This window comes from Mus caroli, unplaced genomic scaffold, assembly GCF_978045245.1.
Source record: "Mus caroli unplaced genomic scaffold, Mus_caroli_1 scaffold_14, whole genome shotgun sequence".
Taxonomy (NCBI): Eukaryota; Metazoa; Chordata; class Mammalia; order Rodentia; family Muridae; genus Mus; species Mus caroli.
Genome location: NW_028227269.1, coordinates 32,917,165 through 32,939,912, shown reverse-complemented (window position 1 = coordinate 32,939,912; position 22,748 = coordinate 32,917,165). Strand labels below are relative to the sequence as shown.

Genomic DNA, 22,748 nt, shown 5'->3' with positions numbered 1-22,748 from the left:
AACTGGAATGATTTGCACAATACATGCTCCAAATAAGTATTGGTGGATTAATTGATAGCTATTAGAGCTATTTGGTTGTTGGCTGAAAAAAATCAGAATGCAGTGGTAGTACAGAGTTAGGAGACCATTGTGTAGGAGTCACACACATGCTGTTTGGACAAACCTGAAGTAAGCTCAGGTTTCAACATCGTTTCTCATAAAAGCTTTGGCCAATGTCAATACCTCCTGCTTCTGACCAAAGAAGGAACTAGGCTGATATCACAGTCTGGGGAGGTACTCAAAACAAACAACCTACACAAGGTAATGAGATGACTTACCTGGGGAAGAACTTCTGATAGATTTCCCTAGGCAGAGCCAGGCAGCTTCACTTACTTTTGGCCTTTGTGGTCTGACCCTTGAAACATTTAAAAAACATAGTTGTAATGGTTGGTAATTTGAGTCACGATGTAAAGAAACCCCCTTCTCCATTTTGCTTTATGTAAGGAACTAGCTGGCATCAAGTGTAAGAGCTATTTTAGCTAAAGGCAATGGATAGGTTATGGAGACTCTCTGCTTGGTCTTTGGACCAGGTAGTAATTACAGACTTGGGGACTCAGTGTTGAATGTATTCACATTCCTCTCCATGTGAAGAGCACCTTCACGTGTCTCTTTGTAAAACTGTATTACGTGTTCATTTGCTTCTTTTTCTTTGCTCCCAAGTCATAGCAATTAAGTGCTTTTTCTTGCCTTCAGTGTGCCAACGTGTACCACTGACGTTGTTTCTTTTTTCTTTAGACAATTAGTAGCTTCCAAATCCACAATGGTCTCCAAATTGCTAAGTACGGAAGTAAAAAGAAACTACATTCAGGTGTTTAGAAATGCTCATAAGATTGGAACAATATGAAGGAACAATAGGAAAAATATTTTGTCATCTCTGAATACATTCAAAAATTATGATTGAAGTTTTTAGTCTGTTTTTTTTAAATGGAGATCAGAAAAGAATTGTTCCATGAATTACGAGGAAGAAATGAATCATTTTCAAAAAATGCAACATGTTCTTTCAAGAAACATTCAAAGGCTCAACTGGAAACATTAAGTGATGTTGGCTAAGTTCTTTGGACTTGTTTGGCCTTGGTTTTATTATCTGTACAATAAAGCATTTGTCCTGTTGGTCTTTTGAGGCTCATGGAAGGCTGATAATGAGGAACACATCCTCCCTTCTCAAATGGGATTGTTTCTGTATGTCAGCCTCCCAGGGTACCTTCCTTCCCCTCTGCTGAGTAAGGTGACATGGCTTTTCTAGTTGATTTGTGCGTTATTGTGTGTGTGGGGGTGTATGAGTGTGTGTGTGTGTATGCATGTGAGTGTACATGATGTGTGTGTGTGTATTTGTATGAATATATGTGTGAGTGTGTGTGTGTGTAACACAAAATGTTAGCACTATTTTGAAATAACTCAATTAAATCAATTGGCTTACGTGTGAGTCCTCTGGACTATAATATAGATGAAACTGTTCACCATAGAAACAGTTGTGCCCGTTGTCTGCCAGTGAAAACAAATTTTGGTTTATTCTCATCTCTTTCTCATTCCCCATCTTTCATTTCTGCCACAAGTTGCATTGGCGAATTAGTAACACAAAACATAGAGATGTGAACTGTGGTGTAAACCGCAACATCTATTCCAGGGTTGTACAGGGAACGCTAGTATAAACGGGGTTACTCAGAGAAACTGTTATAATCTTTGAAAATGCTAAGACTCCATAATAAACTAGAGTGATCCATTCCTCACATCAGCCTCATAGGAAAATAATCCTAAGCTCTTAGGCACTGGTGTCATTCTGGGTGACATATGAGAAGAATTGTCACACATCCATGAGATGAGAAACAGCATGACTTCTTGTCAGTCGAGGGACACTTGGGAACTAAGTCTGGAAGATTTGGAATCCACTTATTTTTAGAAGTGTATGGTATCTGGGTTTTTTTTTGTTTGTTTGCTATTATCCCCAGTTTAATTTTTTTTCTCTTAGGGTAGACACATCACTCAGTAGATATGAATATTTTATTTTGGCAAAGTATATGTGAACACCCTTTGAATGACTTAACCAATATAGTTTTTTTTTGTTGGTTATTTTGAGTTTAAAATGGCACTTGAGACAGATAACCAAAAACATAAAATGGAAAAAATGATTTTTTTTTTATAGAGAAAATAGAAGGCAACATGTTTCCGTAAATGCTTTCATGTCACTTATGCTGGGAAGAGCCATTTGACTATTGGAAGTTGCCATGGGAAGCACACTGAATTTTTGTGGCATTACATTTTACTCTCTTGTTTGCTTGCTTACATTATTCTTTAAGAGATAGCTGTATCTACATACGTGTATATCTGTGTACATATGCATATCTCCTGTCACCCAGTTCTTCTTCTTTTTTAAGTGCTTGGGTGCTGCTTCTTGAGCAGTCCCAGAGTGAGACTTAGCTTTGATTTTGATGTTCACCTCCCTGGTTCTGGATCGTTGTACCCTTCTGAGCATCAGAGATGTTTCCTGTGGATGGGCTGGCTTTCGGGCACCACATTCCTCTTTGTGTCTATGGTGTGGGACTGTGCTAGTGTCCCAGACGCTTTACTGTGAAGCTTGCCATTTTAGTCAGTGAGGTGGTTGAGTACTACCTACATTATGTGTGGTTGAGTTGGATAGAAAATTATTATTTATTAGCATCACGCATATTTTCATAAAAACATTATTAAATGACTTCTAGGGAAGTAAATGAGCCTTTAGGTGCCCACAAAGACCCGTCTATGTCTCTGTCCAATAGTCTCAAGACTATTGGAGCTAGGGTCTAACTCCTACTTTAGTTGTACTTATGCCTGACATTATCAAAACTCATGGGTTGAACACAGCATGGGATACCCATGTGTCAGTCTGTTTGAGGCAATAGAAAGTGCATATGAATTGTTAGAGGTAAAACTTAGCTACAAGGACCGCACAGAAGGAAGGAAAGATCACTTGTGAGTTATCAGCACAGCGAGCAGTGTCCCATCCCTAGGCCCTTGGCAGGATTCTGAGTCACATCAACACTGCTGGCTGTCACCCTAACCCCATGCCTGTGACCACCTGCTGAAATCAGAAATGGTCTTCGAACTTTGTTTGCTACATTAGAAATTTCAGAGGGAATTCTTTTCATCCAGCGAAAGGAGAATCAGGCCAGTTTTGAGAAGCTAAAAATAAAACTATGCAAAACTGTTTTCAGAGTGGAATTCATTGGCATTTGTTTCTATGCATGACAGCCCCTTAGAATACAGTACTGAATCAAACTGTGATTCTGACTTCAACAGTTTTCTTAGTCAGAGTAAGAATATTGACTAGATTTTTTTTTAACATCTTAACAGATCTAATTTCAGTTCCTGAGCTTAATAGTAGTAGAAATAATGTCAATGATAGGAATAATATATTGAGTTTGAAATGCATGTTAGAATCTGTGCTGTTATTTCATGTATATTTTTCTTTGAATTATTCTAGCTACTAATAGAACAAGGTAGAAAAACTCTTATCAATTTGAGAAAAGTAAGAAATCATTTTTTGGGGGGGGGTGGGGAGGAGAAAATTGGATTGCCTTGAAAATTTTCTTGATGAGGATTCTTGGGTGGAGCTTTTTTGATTCCAACAAAAGTCCTATTCTTGTTGATGTCAAGACTTCAGGGTGAGGATGGCATTGAGAAGGGAGTGCAAGAAAGGGTTGAGAGTTCCTCACTTTCTCTGATGGAGAGATGATAGGGAGAGAAGTGGAGTCACATAGGAAGATGTCCCTGAGAAATGGAGTCACATGGAATGAGGTCCTTTAGCTTTCAGAAGTAAGCATGTATGTGTTGTGTGTGTGTGTGGTGTGTTTGTGTGTATGTGTATATTCATGCATGTGTGCATGCATACATTTGGGCTCTTGGCACAAATAGATACAAATATTAGTGAGCTCCCAGCAAGCAGAGAAGATGATAGGCTGCAACATTTCCACAAACTTATAGTAGACAACGTAGCATTACTTGGTGGCCCGAAAGAAGATAATGAGTTGGCGAGGGAGGAGTGAATCAGGCATGGTGATCAGGGGAATCTTGCAGCTCAGACTGACTAGTGGTCAAGTTGCTTCTTTGTTAGTACAGGCTTCACAGGACAGTGGTAGAGTAGTAGTTGTTTAAAAGGTACCAATTATATCCTTTTGCCTCTGGTCATGTATTTGATTTTTCATTACCTTTCAGGGTTACAACTTCAGTCACAATTAGAAAGCGCAAATAGACGGATTTTATTTTTATTATTAGTCTTATAATTCCAATTCAAAGAATCTAAAGAATGTCTCTATCAAAGCAAACACATTTTTATATGACAGTCTGCTTTTAGGCTGGCAGTATTTGTACTTTGAAAACACAGAAGACAAACAGAAAATTTCTGAACAGGTCCTTTTATGAATAGCAAATATTAATACTTAACTTATTTTACTATACAGTAGGAAAATGTTATTTTAGTCAATCTATCTTATTTACTGAGTTTTATTCCACCAAGGGTATACCATGTATGACCCCCTATATTTAAACTACATATTTTAAGAGTATTGTAAAAGAGACCTTGAATCTGTTACCATTTTGGCCTGGCCATTTGGAGTTCTTCAATTATCTCTAAGTTTACTCTGTTCTATTTGAACTTGCTTAGTGGAAGATACCCCAAGAAGAGTTTTGGAGTCATGGCCTCCTTTAGTGTTGATCAAGATCTCCAGGTCATAAAGACTTCCAAATAGGCCAGATAAAGTTATTTCCTTAAAAGCAGAAGAGATTATAAGTTCAAGACTTTCGTAAAAAGACTCAGATTACTTTTCTCAGCAAAAGACATAAAACGAATCATAATGCAGAAATTCCCCAAGAATGCAACCCTCAGAGTCCAAGTCCTGAAAAGAGAGAGACGGAATGGCAGCAATAGCTGCTCAGCACCACTGGAGCTGTGTCAAGCAGCTGTGCTGGCTTCCTGGCAAACATGAGATAGGCAATGTGTTAAGGAGTCAAGTCTATTGCTTTGTGAATCTTGCTGGGCAGGAAAATGCTCAGGAAAGGTTTGCATATTATAGAGGAAGAGATTGTGGGGCGAAATCTGGCCCCGTAGGGCCTACTTCTCTTGCAGAAGACCCATGTTTAGTTCCTCGCACCTGCATTAGTCTGGTTTGTTTTCTATTCCTGTTTCTGACCAAAAGCAACTTTATCTTACAACTGCCAGGGCACACACCATCACTGAGGGAGTCTTATTAGGAAGTCAAACAGGAAGCTGGAGGCAGGAACCTAGGCAGTGACCATGGAGGGATGGCATGTACTGGCTTGCTCAATTACTTTTCTTTCTTTTTTTTTTTTTTTAGATTTTATTTATTTATTTTATTTTATATATATGATGAGTACACTGTATCTGTCAGACACACCAGAAGAGGGCATCAGATCCCATTACAGATGATTGTGAGCTACCATGTGATTGCTGGGAATTGAACTCAGGACCTCTGGAAGAGCACTTAACTGCTGAGCCATCTCTCCAGCCCTTGTTTGTGTTTTTTGAGACAAGGTTTCTCTGTGTAGCCCTGGATGTCCTTGGACTCTCTGTATAGACTCGGCTAGGCTCAAACTCAAGAGATCCACCTGCCTCCAAAGTGCTGAGATTAAAGGTATGTGCCAGCTAGGCAGTGATGGCACATACTTGGGAGGCAGAGGCAGGCAGATTTATGAGTTCGAGGCCAGCCTGTTCTACAGAGTGTGTTCCAGGACAGCTAAGGCTACACAGAGAAACCCTGACTTGAAAAAAAAAAAAAAGAAAGAAAAGAAAATCCAGAAATAAATAAATAAATAAATAAATAAATAAATAAAGGTGTGTGCCACCACACATAGCCAAAATATTTTCTTTTTGGTTTTTCTGTATAGCCCTGGAACTCACTTTATAGACCAGGCTGGCCTTGAACTCATAAGTCCTCCTGCCTCTGCCTCCCCAGTGCTGGTCAACTACTTTTCTGACTCAGTTCAGGATACCAGCTTAAGGACGATTTGCCAACAGAGGTACGGGCTCTTCTGCATCAGTTAGCAATAAAGAAAACACCCAAGACATGCCCACAGGATAATCTGATGGAGGCAGTTCCTCAGTTGAGAGTCATTTTTCCAAGATTGTGCTCGGCTTGTGTCAAGTAGACAAAACTAACCAGCACACACATCAGACATCTCACAACTGCCCGTTTGACAACGCGAGTGCACTCTGAACTGCCTGGTCTTTTCAGGCGTCTGTACTCATGTGGACATGGCCACACACATGCACATGACTACAAATGAGAGTGTCTATGAAGAAGATTGAGGGGGGAAAGGGAAGAGAAAAGCAATCCTTGCGTGAAGCCTTTCTCCCAGGGGCAGGGCTGGATGGGTATCTGGTGTTTCTCAGTACAGAGCTCTTGACTGTCTTCATCGCCTACTACTACTGCCTTCCTAAGATAGTGATTTCTAGGCGGAGATATAGAACACGCCAGTCAGCACGTGTCAGGATAATGCCTGCTGCCTAGAGGTTCTAGCAGATTTCTAGATGTGGCTACAAAATGTATTACCTTGTTTTAAATGGCACGTTTTAGGGAATGAAGAATCTGATTGGAACTAGTAAATATTTGATTTCACCAGATAGCCTTTCCACTTTTGTTGTAATCTGGATGTTTTTATATTTATTTTATCCCTAGCACTAAACCATTGCTGGGATGTATGGTGCTTTATCAGGTACACATGGACCATTTGACTCTTTGTGTGAGGCAAGCAGAACTAACTTAGAAGGCTTTGTTTAATGTTTTATAATATGTTAAGTTGTATGAGACGCCTACAGTGGGCTTAGCACAATGGCACTTCATGTGAGCCCACATACCAATCTTTGAAAGCATGAATGTTATCTTTTTATGACCAAAGATGAATTTGCAGATGTGATTCAATTAAGGAGCTCCAGGTCTGTATTATTCCAGTGGGTAAACACAACTATACATATCTATTTTGTGAAGGAGGTGAGGAGATATTTGATACACATAGAAGAGAAGAGAGAAACTTGATCATGGGGTTAAAAGCTGACACAACAGAGTGGAACGCCGACTTCCGGGCACCCCATGACTATTTTCATCTTGACTCAGCATTCAAGGAGATGTAACATGTAGCAGATGGGGTGGATTGCCAGAGCCTCCCTTGAAATCCTAGTCACCGTGCTCTCATGCTGTCCCCCAACTTCACATAATTGTGCCCCGGTACCCATGGACTTAGGGTAGGTACTAGAGTATACAGGAAGTGGAAGATGGACCAAGTAAAGATGTCAGTGATATAGCACTCAGGAATCCCGTGCCTGGTGGGGCCTTCCAGTGATGTGGTTGCTTGCCTTTCAGTCACCTACATTCCTTTAAGGAATCCTAATGCCTTAGGTTGCCCAAGCTGGATATGTGTAGAGTCCTGCCTTTGGTGTGTCAGTGCCCTATCTGTGGTGAATAGATATCCTTCAAGTCCCTCCAGGAAAGTCATGCCACAGATGGATTTTCCTGGGGCTCTGTAGGAAGGAAGGAAGGGTTTTCCTGAGGTCCCATAGGGAGGATGGATGTTCCTGAGGCTCCACAGGGAGGATGGCCTTATGAACACTTTGAAAGTTACCTTGTTCACCTGCTGCTAGGCCTCTTGCTCCCAGATCTGTAAAAGCACAAATGTGGCTGTTTTAAGGAGGCTCATGTATGGTAATTGACTGCAGATCCCACTGGAAAACAGCACTGCACTATGTAGAAACCTGAGGCCTCAGGCAGCCCAGCCTTTGAAGGAAGTCAGTGGCAGAGTGCAAGTTCTTCTCCCCAAAGCTAGGCTACTCATTGCCTAGAGAAAAGCCCGTCTCAAATGTAACCTGTAAGCATTCAGAGATCTTTACCTGGGAAGAGAGAATCTTTGATGGGAAGCCAGTCTCCTGCTCGGAGATTCTCAGTGACAGGGCCGTGGCCTTCATCCTTTAAAGAAAACCAGAATTGCCTAGAGAAGAGATCAAACAATGTGAATTTTCTTGTACTTTTCAAAAATTATATATCTAACATAATATACATTACTATATATGTATATTTCCTACTAGAGTCCACCAACTTATGAAACATGAAATATATACCAGATTATTCAGAACATAACATTTTTTTTTTCTCCAGGACTAAACTCGGATGTCATTTCATCTCTTATTGCATATTTTAACACAAGTAACCAGAATTAGGAAGTTGAAGCAACATATAGGATAAATTATTTGTAACTATGTTTAGATAATTGAGGATTGAGGGTTTTTAATTAGCCATGACAATAATCACATCGTTTTAATTATAATAATAATAATTTTATGAGTTATTTCTTGGTATGCAATACCAAGTATAAAGTATTTTAATCTATATACTTCTGTCACTGAGGATTAGATGTGTACACACATACACACACACACACACACACACACACACACACACAAACACACACACACCTAGTTCATTCTGTAAGATTCTTTAGTAGTAAAATACCAAGCTAGGAGCAAAGGTCTTTTGGTACAACATTTGATGTGGAGATCACTCACATTTTGTTTTTTTTTGTTTGTTTGTTTTTTGTTTTTTGTTTTTTGTTTTTTTGTTTTTTTAAAAACACGAGGTAGTTTAATGGCGGAGCTCGGGTCGAAACGTATCTCACGCAGGAGACAGTGGTTTCGACCCAGAGGCTTGGAAGCTAGGGGTTTTTATAGAAAAGGAGTGGGGCTGGGGGAGGAATTGGCACGGTTTCACATGATTGGTCCATTTAAACATTAGCAGCCTGTTAACATTTAACTTCGGTCAGAAGGGTGGGAGATAGGGAGGCGCCAGGCATGTCATTCTCTTTATCTTTATGGCTAAGCAGCCTCAGGAATGTCTTAATGACAGGCCTGCCTGGGCATGTCCTGGCCTGTTCTGCTATGTTCTCAGCCCCATGTTTCAAAGCTCACAAAAAACTCTTTGGGCTATTTGACATACATTACATGAATCACAGGTCTCAAGTTTTATTTTCTTTCATTCCCCTCTTCTTCTACTAAGTAATTCTAATCTTAGAATTTTAATCAACAGAATAAGAAGGGATAGTAAACAGAACTAGGCAGGGACCCTTCTAGTGAGGCTTAAGGGTCTGGGCATGATGTGGGTGTACGTGGATCAGATCTCTGGCTGGAACTGGTGAGATGTCTTTTGGGGTACCTGGCTCGTTCACTGTAGCCAATTGTGACTAGCTTTCTTTCTGCACCACCTGCAAGTCTTTTAACTTAGCATACAGATTATTATTACTACAACATGTAGGTTTAAACACATCATTTAAGACAGTTATGGGCATGGGAGCCCCATAAATGATCTTAAAAAGAGTAAGGCTGAATCAAAAGGGAGTATTTCTAGTTCTAAATAGGGCATGGGGAAGGAGCACCAAGTCTGCACCCATCTCTTTTAGAATTCTATTTATCTTTTCTACCTGTTCTGAGCTTTGGAGCCTGTATGCACAATGTAACTTCTAACCAATCTCTAATATCTTGGCCAGTTCCTGATACCTGGGCAACAAAGGCAGGTCCATTATTGGACCTGATTACCTTGGGTATCCCAAACCTCGGGAAGATTTCTTCTAGGATCTTCTTGGCTATCACATTGGCTGTCTCAGTCCTTCAGCCTCGAGGCTACTGCCATCTGTGTATCAGCTCGAACTCTCAGGCCAAGGCTGATCCTTCAGATCATTTTGAGTACCAGTTTCTTCTGCCAGAACATCAGCACAGTAATGAGTAGGTGAAGTCTTGGGCAGTAGGGTAACTGGTCATCCATCAGTCAGGGGGATTTCGGGTAATGCTTTCAAGAGCGTGGGGTGCCACTACAGTTATTTGCTGTCCCAGAGTGAGCTTATCAGCATCCTTGACAAGCAGAGCTATGGCAGCAATAGCTTTCAGGCAAGAAACCACTCGCTGGCAACAGGGTCTAACTTCTTGGATAGGTAAGCCACTGGCCTTTTAGGTCAGGCAAAGGCTGGCCATCAAAAGGACCTTTTTCATTTCTCTAAAGGCTTTCTGGGATCACTCACATTTTGAATGGGAAATCAACTATGTTTTTTGTTTTTTTGTTTGTTTGTTTGTTTGTTTGTTTTTTAATGGAGTCGATACACTGGAATTTGATTTCCTACCACTTCATAAAGGTAAACTTCTCAGTGAACAGCAGTTTGGATGAGGCCAGCCACTCTGAACACAAGCCTCTTCAGCTGGTGAGGAGTGTGTGCCCTGATTAGCAAGGCAGCCACACCAGGCTCCAGGCATTTTAAAATTGAACCTAGGGCCCTGCTGCAGCACAGCTTCTATTGTTCAGTAATGAGTATTTTGCAGAGTCCTTTCAAAAGTAAACCGTATTGTTCCCTTGCTAGTTTCTGTACTTCAGAGTGACGTGATTATCGTTTCTAAAAACGCACTTTCAGGATGGTAAAAAAAAAAAATCTATTTGAAAAGATCCCTCCCCCCCATGTGTGGTGATGAATTTAAAAAAAAAAAATCTTAAACACTTTGAGACCATCTTAGAAAAGGTTTAAATTTATCTGAAAATCCTGCCTTTGATCCCAGGTGCACAGAGTCTAGAAACCCCTCGGAGCCCATAGGCAGCTCTGTTCTCTGAACTGCTGCTTGGACAAGAAATTCTGCATAGCAAACAGTTCAAGACTTAGGTGTTCAGAAAGGAATGCTACGTCCAGAGGAGACTGAATCACTCTGAATAAATAGGGCAGTCTTTTTATGATGCTGGGGTACTTGTGCAGCTAAGAAGACAGTTTAGTTCAGCATGTGAGATTCTAAATTGCTGATGCATTAGGAGCCCATTTGTGTGTTCTGAGAGAGCTCTCAATGGTGATAGCATAGGTTAGAGGTAGAATTCATGGATTTTTTCTATTTCCAGTTCTATACCCCCTTTTAGTGGTTCTTATCTACCTGAAAAGACCGCAGTCTTCATCCTGTTCCAAGATATTATTTAATGCATCATTTGCCTATGTACCTATATATCTTAGTAAGACGTGTTCAGAACACAGGGGTCAAGTGTTGTGAGGAGTCCAGCACACCCCTCAAATCATGCATAGAGTTGATCACACATATCAACTAATATGGACTCTAGCACATGCATCAATTACCATGTACACACATTTTAACTAACACAAGGGGTTGTAGCATACCCATCAAGTATTGTGTGGGATCTAGTACATGCATCATGCAATAAGTGGAGTCTAGCGCACATATCAAGTATCCACGAAGCATTGCATGGGATCTAGCATACACATCAGTTCATGGAATCATAGTTTCAACACACAGATCTCTGGTTCTTTATGGAATTGATTCTCATCCCTAACTGTGTTGGGACAGTTTTCCTAAATCCTAATTAAGTCAATGCTTCCTAGTGGAACTTAGGTAGCTCTAAAGTAAGCAAGCAAGCAAGCAAGCAAGCAGGCAAGTAGGCAGGCAAGCAGGCAGGCAGGCAGGCAGGCAGGCAGGCAGGCAGGCAGGCAGGCAGGCAGGCAGGCAGGCAGGCAGGCAAGTAGGCAGGCAAGCAGGCAGGCAGGCAGGCAGGCAGGCAGGCAGGCAGGCAGGCAGGCAGGCAGGCAGGCAGGCAGGCAGGCAGGCAGGCAGGCAGGCAGGTAAGCAGGCAGGCAGGCAGGCAAGCAGGCAAGCAAGCAGGCAGGCAGACAGGCAGGCAGGCAGGCAAGCAGGCAGGTAAGCAGGCAGGCAGGCAGGCAGGCAGGCAGGCAGGCAGGCAGGCAGGCAGGCAGGCAGGCAGGCAGGCAGGCAGGCAGGCAGGCAGGTAAGCAGGCAGGCAGGCAGGTAGGCAGGCAGGCAGGCAGGCAGGCAGGCAGGCAGGCAGGCAGGCAGGCAGGCAGGCAGGCAGGCAGGCAGGCAGGCAGGCAGGCAGGCAAGCAAGCAGGCAAGCAAGCAGGCAGGCATGCATGCATGCAGGCAGGCAGGCAGGCAGGCAAGCAGGCAGGTAAGCAGGCATTCCTGCTGAATTCTAGTCCCCCCCCCCCAACCTATGCTATTCACAGGATTCTTGGAGAATCTGAAGCTCATATTTTAATCATGCCCCCATTTCTATTCTTCCTGTTAACATATTTTTAGAGATACAGATGATATTGGATATGTCTTAATTTGTGGGTCAATTAAAGTGACTCAGCAGATAAAGACAATTGTCACCAAGTCTGATGACCTTGAATTTGATTCTCTTCTTCCACAGTGGAAGAAGAGAACTGTCTCCTATAAGTTGTTCTCTGACTTCCACTTGTGTACCATGGCCTGCACACCCACACATGTGCACCTTACCATGGCATGCACACCCCCACACATGCACTCATACTCATGCACAGTCAAAAATAAGTGTTACAAAAGGGTCTTAATTTGGCCCAATTAAACAGAACCCTTAAATGATAATATAAACTATAATGTTGAGCAATTTCCATGTTTCACCTTGCATTTCTTCTGTCTGTTAACAATGTGTGTTTGCTGATTAGCTATCAGATTCTTATAAAATGCAGCCATGTGGTTATTAGAATAAGAAGTTTTACTCTCTTTCCCTGCTTTAGTGAAAGGGACAGGTATGGCTTTGTCCTTTCTAGGACACTTACTGCTGTTAAACGAAGCTTAGATAGATACTGCTTGTGGAGAAGTGCCTAAGTTGACATGGGTCAGTTGGTAGGTAGTGTAACTTCCTTTTCTGCTGGCTGTCTTGTGAGGTGCATTTATATATAGGAGTGCAGAGGGGGCACAGAGAACAACATTAAGGGTCATTTTTGTGGCTCCATCCTCTTTTTGTGGGGAGGAACAGCCTTTCATCGCCCTGGAACTCAGCAAGTAGGCTGTACTACTGGCTTTCTTTATGCAAAAGTGTGAAATCTCCAACTCCCCTATGTCCAACAGTGCCACACACAGTTTTGATTTTTAGGACTTTGGGACATTCCAGTGGTTAAGTGTATAGTAAAACCAGTGTTTTTGAAAAAATCGGCAGTGGGGTGGGGAATCAGGAAATTTTCTGATTATGAATGATACATGTTTATTTTAGGAAACTGGAAGCTAAAAGAAGATAAGATCCACTATTAGTTCCAAGAACAGTGAACTTGGATGTTTTTCTTCCCTCAGCCCACGAAAAGAGGAAGTTGCATGCCACTTACTTAGAGCCACTTTCTGTGTGCCATGTCGGAAGCCTCAGGGATCATGGTGGATGTCATCTCTTGGTTATGTGGATTCTTCCTCCTTGACCATTTCTGTGTTCCATTTCCTCTGGTCTGTCCCTTCTTTCCTTATCCTGGTCTCGGCCTCCTCCTCCTCGTCCTCGTCCTCTTCCTTCTTCTTCTTCTCCTTTTCTCCTTCTCTCCTTCTCTCCTTCTTCTCTCCTTCTTCTCTCCTTCCTCTTCTCTTCCTTCTCTTTCTTCTCTCCTTCTCTCCTCCTCCTCCCCCCTCTCCCTCCCCCTCCTCCTCCTTCTCCTTCTTCTTCTCCTTCTTTTCTATTTGGACCCATAAGGTGGTGTCCTGCTCAAGCTTCCTTCCCATGTGGGATGCTCCCCCACTGCCTGTATCATTCTAAGATCAGCCTAGTCCTGTTTTTCTACAGGTGAACCCAATGATGCTATCTTGTTCCAGGTCTCCAGGAACCCTGGTAACTCCCCAGCCTCGTTTCTTTTCATCTTCTCCTCAGTCTGTTCTATAGTCACTTGACAAGAAGTTTTAAAAATTTTAGCAGTGGCTGTGTCTTCCTGTTTTCCTTACTCTTCTTCCAACATTTTTGGTGTCTGATGTTTCCCAAGGTCTAAGAAATGAAACAAAAGGTCTTTGCAATACTGTATGCTTATATAAATGGTTTTCAAATAGAATCTTTGTATTTTTTTCCCTTCCAGAATCCATCTTATCATCAGCAACTCTGGGAATTCTTTCTGTACACTAAATTTGGTCCCTGTAGAGTTTCTATACTTGGTGATAAATATGTAGACACGGTAGAACTTAATTCAATAAATACTCCTGAACAATTATGTCAGATGGACATCTTAAAGGTCACTACTTTTGGTGGATTTTATCTAGACAGGTAGCAGCGATAAATGTGGGCTAGCTAATTTTTTGTCATTTATTTCTGACTCCTGTGAGGTAGATTTACAGATGGCTTTGCTTTCATGGTGTTAACAGTCTTGTGGGAGACACATACTCAGAAAGGTAATGGTAAGAAATAAGAAGGTGATTGTGTGTAGAGATTAATAATGTGAAATAATGAATGTAGGTGATAGAATAGGACTGTGTGAAGTTCTATGCTTTTAACTTAACTGAACTTTTAAGGTTGTTACAATGTCACGCATACTGTTAAGATATGCCAATCATCTATTACCTTGGAACAGTAGTGATAGAAGTTCATATTATGGGGCTGTAGGTCTTAGGGCTAAAGACTTATTTTAAATGCACAGGAAATATTCACTTAAACTTGGAAGGAAAAACAATAGAATCCAAATAAATTATTATAAAACATAATGGGGAAACTCCTCATTCTCCCTGGAGATTGACCAGAGTAAATAAATGAATAGATGATGTAAAGAGAGGTATTTTAAGTTTATATAGAGGAAGTCTATTTGGATGTGGTATCGTTAATAGCCTAGGTGTATAGGTGGGAGATACCTGTTTAAGGGACGTGGAAATTTTCCCCTTTAGGAAGGAGAAGCAGTCTGGGTAATTTTAGAAGTCCATAGTGTTTTATGTTGTGGGAAAGTGAGTGAGGTGGGCATGAGGTAACCCCTGCGCAGGAGCAGATCCACACAGAACAGGAAGAGTCCTTCAAGAGGTGGCTGGAAAGAATGGCATTTTTCTGGGAAGGGGATATTTTGCAAACAGGTAACACTTTTAACTTGCCCTAGAGTGTTTCATGCCAATTGGCTGGAAAAAGGAACCAAGAGAAGAGAGACAAGGACCAAAGGAGAGGGTCTCTCAGAGGGATACTAATTGGAATGTTGAACACAGTGGTGATCTATATGAATGTAAAGCATCGAAAACTGTTAAGCTATGATTGTAAGTGCTGGCTGGGACAGTCTTAGGCACTCCATCCAGTCATGTACCATACTATTACTTTAGTTGGAACAGTAATTTTCTTTCAGGCATAATGTTGTGAGTTTAAGTATTTAATATTCATAGTCATTGATGGAGATGTTAATTTATCTGGCACATTCTATTTGCTTGGCTTGGTCAGAAAAACAACACAGGAACCTCCTTTTCTAATAGCTGCCCTTACAGCTTCCTTTCATATTTTGATCAGCTCTTTGGCTGAGGTATTAAGTTGTATGGCACTGAACCTAAAAATTGACTAGCTTTTTCAGGCCTAAAGGAAAAGGGGCCCTTGGTCTGTGTGCAGCGATTAGACTTTCTCTAATCTAATGAAGACGAGTAGATGGTAACAAAGTGCTTGTTTAAGTCACACATTATTCTTAGGTTACTCTTGTGCTTGTTGTTTTCTTTCTTGCAAAATAGCTTTCCTCATATTTTACCCTATTACTGGTTCTTGGCAACAGGACAGTCTTCCAGTCCAGGGGGAGCACAGTCACCATGGAAAGTCCCATTACGTTCATCATCTTCTTGAGAAACCAAAGCAGGCAATCCTGATGTTTCAAAATGCGCTGGGGCCTCACATTTTCAACAGAAATAGGCACAATTTTCAGTTTTCTCATAGAGATAAGGGGAAGACATTAAACCACTCAAAGTAGATTAATATTTTTCTTCTCAGAGTCTTTCAACTAGTAAGTAGTTTTGATAATCCTTCCTAGTAGGCGTTAGCAAGGTTCTGTAGAATGCTGCTCTTTCTGGTTAACTTATTTAAACAGTGTTATTTCTAAATAGGCCATCTCACTTTTTTGCTGAAAGGAAATAATATCTTTATCACGGTCAGTTCATAAACACTCACTCTCAGGCAGAACTCTCTACATCTGGCTTTGCCTCTTTGGAGAAGGGCAGAAAAAAGCCCTTCCCAGGGGTGTATGATTTTTGACTCTTCAGATGTAAGTTGAAATTGCTTAACATGAAAGGAAAAATAGAGATTGCTTGCTTCAGTGCAATTTGGAAGGTTATAAAATTTGAGCTAAATATTGATGTTAGCTTTGGCGGTTTTTGTCTTCTAATTGGCATGGGTGAGATAGTTTTCTGTGAATCCGGAGAGAATCGGTTTCTCTGTGTGCAGTGGACACATGGAAAATACACCCATTTAGCATATGTTTATTTTTTAAATTATGTTTCAGTAATAAAAAATGTGAATAGTAAATTTAATAAATACTTATCTATTCATTAACTTCTCTCATTCTCCTAAGATATATCCTTAGATATCTCCTTTCTCCTAAGAAATAAACCATGTAAGGTACTTGAGTCCTGTGAGGTGGTAAGTTCTGATAAAGGCTCTGGCCACCAAGCCAGCTGACCAGAAAGCCAGCTGACCCGAGTTGATCCCTGGAACTCCCATGATGGAAGGAGATAACAGACTTTCAAAAGTTGTTCTCTGCTTGACATACTGTGGCATGAACATTCACACACACACACTATATACACCCTCACATATAAACAACTATAATAAAAATAAGATTGTTAATATTTTTAATTGTGCATGTATGCATGTCTGTTTGTGGCTAGGCACATGTGAGGGCAGGTACAGATGGAGCCCAGAGATTTTGGATTCCTGTGGAGCTGGCGTTGTAGACCTGATGTGGTGCTGAGAATAGGACTCAGGCCCTCTGAGTGAATACCACACACTTATAACTCTTGATCCATCTCTCTAGCCTTCACTTATCCTTCCACCTGCAATTATAAACACTTCACAAATATATCACATCATTCTGCATTTTTACATGATGTATGATTTATTCAATATGAAGGAGTACCAGTATTGCAGTATATGACTGTAGGCCTGTTGCATTGATCAGTACAGAGCACTATTATTGCAGTTACATCAGATTTATAAATCCATTCCTCTTTTCATGGGCTTCTATGTTTTCTGATCGTAACAGCCTTCCTGTGAGCATTGTGACTTTTACCAAGGAGATATGGAAGAGCTCTCCTAGCAGGTTTGCTGGGTGTTTGCTAGTTTCTTGTAGCTGCCAAGAGAAGTTCTGCTGACTTAAAATTTGTGGTGCTTCTGGTAGGACTTTGTTTTTTCCCGAGTCTTCAGTAGAGAATTCGTTTTCTTTCCTTGCCCCATTTGTAGTGAGCATGCTACAGACATGCTGGCATTATAACCTCTCTTGGATCATAAAGCTATCATGATATGTGTCTGTCTAGTCCACGGTTCCATGTCTGTCTGATTCCTCTCTGTTTTCCTTTTACCCTTTTAAGATTATCTGACCAGAGAGACTGCTTACTGGATAGAGGTGCTTTTCTATAGGCCTGACAACCCTGCATCCCACAGGGCGGCAGAAGAGACCTGACTCCTGAGAATCATCCTCTGGTCTCTATATGTGTGCTGTGGTACATGTATACCTTTGCACACAGCAAAATACATAAATGAAAATTAACAAAAAATAATGATAGATGTGGTGACTCATGACTATAATCCTATATTCAGGAGGGTGAGTATTACTGTGTGAATTTGAAGGCAGTCTGGGCTACCAATTGGAATCTAGGCCAGGTAGAGCTACGTAGTAAGACACTATCTCAAAAAAGCAAATAAACACACAACTAGCGAGTGCTTTGTTCCCACTTGAACAATCCAGGATAGTTACTGACTTCCCACTGGAAGTCATTTTACTGGCAACTTTAATTCCATCTGTAACCTTAACTCCTCTTTGCCATGTAGCTAACATATGCACAGACTCAAGGAGTCAAGTCAGAACATTTGGGCAAGGTCTTTGCCTGTCATAGTATGTAGACCATTATTCATCAGCTAGATTGTCTCCCACAGCTATTCTAAGTGTTATGCGGACATTTACACCCTGAAAGTGCATGTGAGATTCGTTTGTTCCACATACTGCCAACAATGGGATTATAAGACTTTAAAACGTTATCCAATTTGACAGAGACTGGGTAGTTAAGACTGGTAAGTTAAGCTATGCAGCTTTTCATATAATGATTGGAGCAGACATTTTCCTTTTTCCCCATGACCAATTCCTTTCCTCTTTTCAGCTTGCTATTTTCTTCTGTTTTATTATTCATTTAGAGAAGTTCTTCAAAAAATTAGTTATAAATTCTTTGTTTTTTGTTCATTTGGGTTTTTTTTTGTTTTGTTTTGTCTTTTGTTTTTGTTTTTTGCATGACAGTGCTTTCTCCTAATTTGATTGGTTTTTATACTTCGATAGGGTTGCTATTTTGGCATACAGATTTTAATTTCAAAGTTGATAGAGTCTGTCATTTTTGACTTGAAGTCATGAATTTTGTTTTTGTTTTTTCAAGACAGGGTTTCTCTGTATAGCCCTGGCTGTCCTGGAATCACTTTGTAGACTAGGCTGGACTAGAACTCAGAAATCCACCTGCCTCTGCCTCCCAAGTGCTGGGATTAAAGGCGTGTGCCACCACGCCTGGCTAGTCATGAAATTTTTATTTTTGTTCATTAAATGTTTGTATAACAAAGTATAGTTTTATAATTTTCTTTCTACCTAAAACATTTATATCTTTTGAGACATAACAACCTAAAATGCCTGATTAATTGAGTTATCTTGGTTTTATATAGACTTTAGCAAAGATTTATGGGTTTGTGGAATATAGCTGCTAGAAAGATGATCTGATGAATATAGCTTTGAAGATGATCTGATCTGGTTTGAAACTGATGTCCAGAGATACAGTGGCAGGTCTAGATGCTGCTGTATTGGCAGAGAGTGCTGAACACACTGGATTTTGTTGTCTTTATTGCAAAGAAGTCGGTCTTTGTGTCAAACGTGTATGTATGTGTGTGTGTGTGTGTGTGTGTGTATTCCTGCACACAAATACAGGCATAAAGACTAGACTATCTCAGTTATTGGCATTTGCTTGACACAGTGGCCCTTTGTTGTATTTCTGTGGAGCACAGCAGGTTAGCTGGTCCATGAGCTCCCAGGGTCTTCTGTCTGCCTCCCATGTCCCTGCAGGGGTACTGAATTACAGATCTTCATGTTACACAGACAGCTTTTACATAGGTTCTGGGGATTCAGACTCAGGTCTTCATGCTGGCACAAGTGCCCTTCCCCTGGGAACCATTTCCACAGCTCCTTCAATAGACATTTCATGCTACTGAGCCTGGGTAAAATAATGACTGCTCATGTATAGCCATAGAAATAAAATGTATCTGTGCTAGAAATCTTTATAGGGAGGCAATGGATTACGTAGCACCCCCCCCCCCCCGCCACTATCCAGAATAATGGTACCTAAGAGGTGAGGCATCATTGGCTATTGTCATTGTGACTCCTGAGAGGACATTAGTGTGGTTGAGATCCACCGCTTGCCTAGAGTATATGTTACCGTTCGGATAATCAGCCCCGAGCATGTTTTCTCTTGTGGACTACATTCAGCCTAGTGATATCAGGCAACTTCCCTGTATCTACAACACTACTTGAGCCACTCAGTGCCCCTCCTCCACCCTCCCTGATGGGTTTGTTTCCCCTATGTCAGTTATAAACTCTTTAAGCTCAGGGATAAAATTAAGTACATTGCTGATGCCCAAAATAAGTGTCTCAAGATTTTTTCACTTCTTTTTCCTTAAAGGAGTGTTGGAGAGGAACTTAAAAGTGAGTGACAGTTGACAAAGATGTGGTTGCCTGGCAACTGGCAATTTAAATAACTAGGAGTTGATATGATTTACTAACCTGATAAACAGCAAGAACTTTAATATACTCCAAAGGACTGCTACAGATGTTGCATTGAGCTATTTATATGTGTTGATCTATTTTAATATATGCATGTGTATATATATATGCAGATTTTTTTCCTGCAGAACGGGAATATGAAAGCAAAAGTCTCTGTCTCTTCCCCTATGTGACATTAACAGAAGTTACCTTCAATGGTAATTGTTTTAGCTCCCTCCGATGTATACAGATTTTTAGTTCCAAGGGAACCGTTCTTAGAGGTAATACATATCTTGTGGAATTGGGGCTGCTGAAGGATTTGAGTTCTAATATGGTATTTTAAGTCAGTGATTGTTTTTGTCGTCTTACTTTCTCAAGTTTTATGATTTAAACTTTTCTCCACTTGTTGAGATGGACTGGCTGTTGCTGTTGATTTTTCACAGAAATAATGGTGATTAATAAGACTGACTGGCCAAAGTGAGTCAGCTTAATTGATTGGCCTGTTTTCCCGAGGGGGTCATCAGACTTCTGATGCTCTCTCGTGCCAGTTACTTTCCTAGGGCAGATATTCCATCTTCACCCCACCTCAGTACCTGCTGGCTATCTTCAACGTGGTTCTTCCAAGGAATGGTAGGAAAGCAGTAGCCACTGTATACCTAAATAGCATAGTGACCCAGTGAGTGTTCCCTTCTAGAGGGAGGACAGAACTGTTATTTTGCATATCAGTTCCATAGAGTATATTTAAATATTCAGTATAAGATTTTTCATTTTGTTGGCAATAGCAGTGTGGTTAGTAGCACAGATATTGAGCTAATTTTGAGGACTAGTTTGAACTTTTCTCGGGGAGAGGTTGGGTCAAGTGATGACTTTGACAAATTTTATATGAAATAGGAATACACAAGCATATTTTTTCAACAAAATAGTTGAGGACATATCTAGATAATTTAAAAATTGCCATTGAAATTATTTACAAATTATCTGGGTAGGTAAGACTTGGGGGAAATTGGACTAAAAGGACACTTTTGCAAACGATGTATGTTTGCTTAAAACCATCATTCTAAGTCTGAATGGCAGCTTTTCCATGAAACTTCTCTTCTTTTAATCACAATGAAAACACCTTTCTCCACATTCAGGTAGGCTGTGCTCTCCTAGTCCTCAGAAAATGGGTGTCGGCATTTTGTGGTGGCAGAGGCAGGTCGCAGAATAGAGACCCTGACTGTCATAATGCTATCATCCAAGTATTGAACACTGAGCTAAGCAGTTTAAATACCCTGTCCCTCATTCCTACTGGGACTGCAAGTAACTGTTAGGCCTAGCCATTGCCTGGTGAGGACCGGGATGGTTAGGACAGAGAAACCAGAGGTGGAGTTTGCATTAAAATTAGTCAGTCCAAAGCCAAGTGTGCTTTTCATTGTGTTCCTATTTTGTAGTTTTGCTTCCTCATTCCTTTATTTTCCAGTCATGTTCACATTTATATTAAATTGTAATCATGTGGAAGCTTTAACAAAACAAAACAAACAGACATGCTTTAAATCAAACAACAAAACAAAACAACCCCTCCCCCCAAACTCAAAACACCAAAAATGTTTGCTTCTGAGCACTTACCTCATTGTCTCAGATAAGTCCAGAATCTACATCTTCAGAGGGGCCCTGAATACACAGGCTGGGAAATCCCTGGTGGGAAATCTGGATGTCAGGTGTTTAGAAGCTCATTGTGAAAACAGGCTAGATCCCTGCATGGCTAAGGCTCCTGTGATAAATCCAGGTTACTAAGTTGCAATAACTGAGTCACAGTTACTCTTAGTGGGAATGTCACTATGGTGCCTGTGCAAGATAGGCAGGCCTGTACTCCTTGCTCGGATGAAGTTCAGAGAACAAGGTGTCCGAGATGACGATTCCTGGGGCTCACATTAGTGCAGGCAGGGCATGGAGGTATTGCCCAGTGCGTTGTTATGTGCAAACAGGACATCTCTGTAGGACACAGTGGGCAAGAAAAGAGCCAGGGAGAGGTAGAATTAAGCTAGATCTTAGGCTCATTTCAGCCCAAGAGTGGACAAGAGGATGAAGGTGGGACAAATGATGCAGGTTTAGCTCATTCGTTAAGTTAGATTTTTCAGGCAGGTGTCAAAGTAACGGTCTGCTAAGTTGGAAGATGTCTTGGCCCAGCCTCCCTAAAGGATCTCAGATGTGGGCTTCCTCGGAGTAAGTCACCGAGGAAGGGCCTGGCTACTTGATGTCACCGTGGCTTCAGCCTATGGTGTGTGGTGTGTGGGTATCACACTTTATTCTTCGCCTTCGGGGTATCACTGCAGGCCTAGAGTGGCAGTGTTGCTACTTAAAGTTGGATGCACCACTAGCAGATAGAACACTGAGTAAGCTGACCAGCAAGTCGGCCCACCACAGACAGGCATGGGGATTTGAAGGAGAGTGACCACCATAGCCTCCTGTATTTAAATTCTTGACTCCCAGTTGGTAGAACTGTTTGGCAAGGATTAGGTGTGGGCGTGCTGGATGCTGAGTGTCACTGGGGGGCAGGTTTTGATATTTCAAAAGACCTGTGCCCCTCCCAGTGTGCTTTCTCTGCCTTGTGCTCGGGCCCAAATCTCTAGTAACTTCTCAGGTACTGGTATTGCACCATGCCTAACTACCGGCCAGCTGCCATGTTCCCTATAATGGTCATGGCCTCTAAACTTCTGAAATTGTAAGCCCACAAGTAAACTCTTCTATACATTGGCTTGGTCACAGAGCCTTCCCATAGTAGAGATGTAACTAAGGTAACAGGCCCGAGGCTCTATTGAAAATCCTAAAGTGATCTGTGACAGAAGAAAAAGAGCTCTTCCTGGAAGGGGAATGTTCTCCACATGAGGGAAATAGACCACACAGTTTTCTTTAAATTTCTACAATGTGATAGCTGTTACTAGCTTACTTAAATTTTTTTTTCTGTCCATTTACACTCAAGTGATTTT

At 41.2% G+C, this 22,748-nt stretch overlaps 1 protein-coding gene across 12 annotated transcripts in view; it reads left to right on the top strand.

The window, feature by feature from the left end:
- The window catches only part of Hdac9 (histone deacetylase 9), a 623,166-nt gene that overhangs the window by 48,004 nt on the left and 552,414 nt on the right, over positions 1–22,748 (top strand). The gene's annotated exons all lie outside the window — the stretch shown is intronic.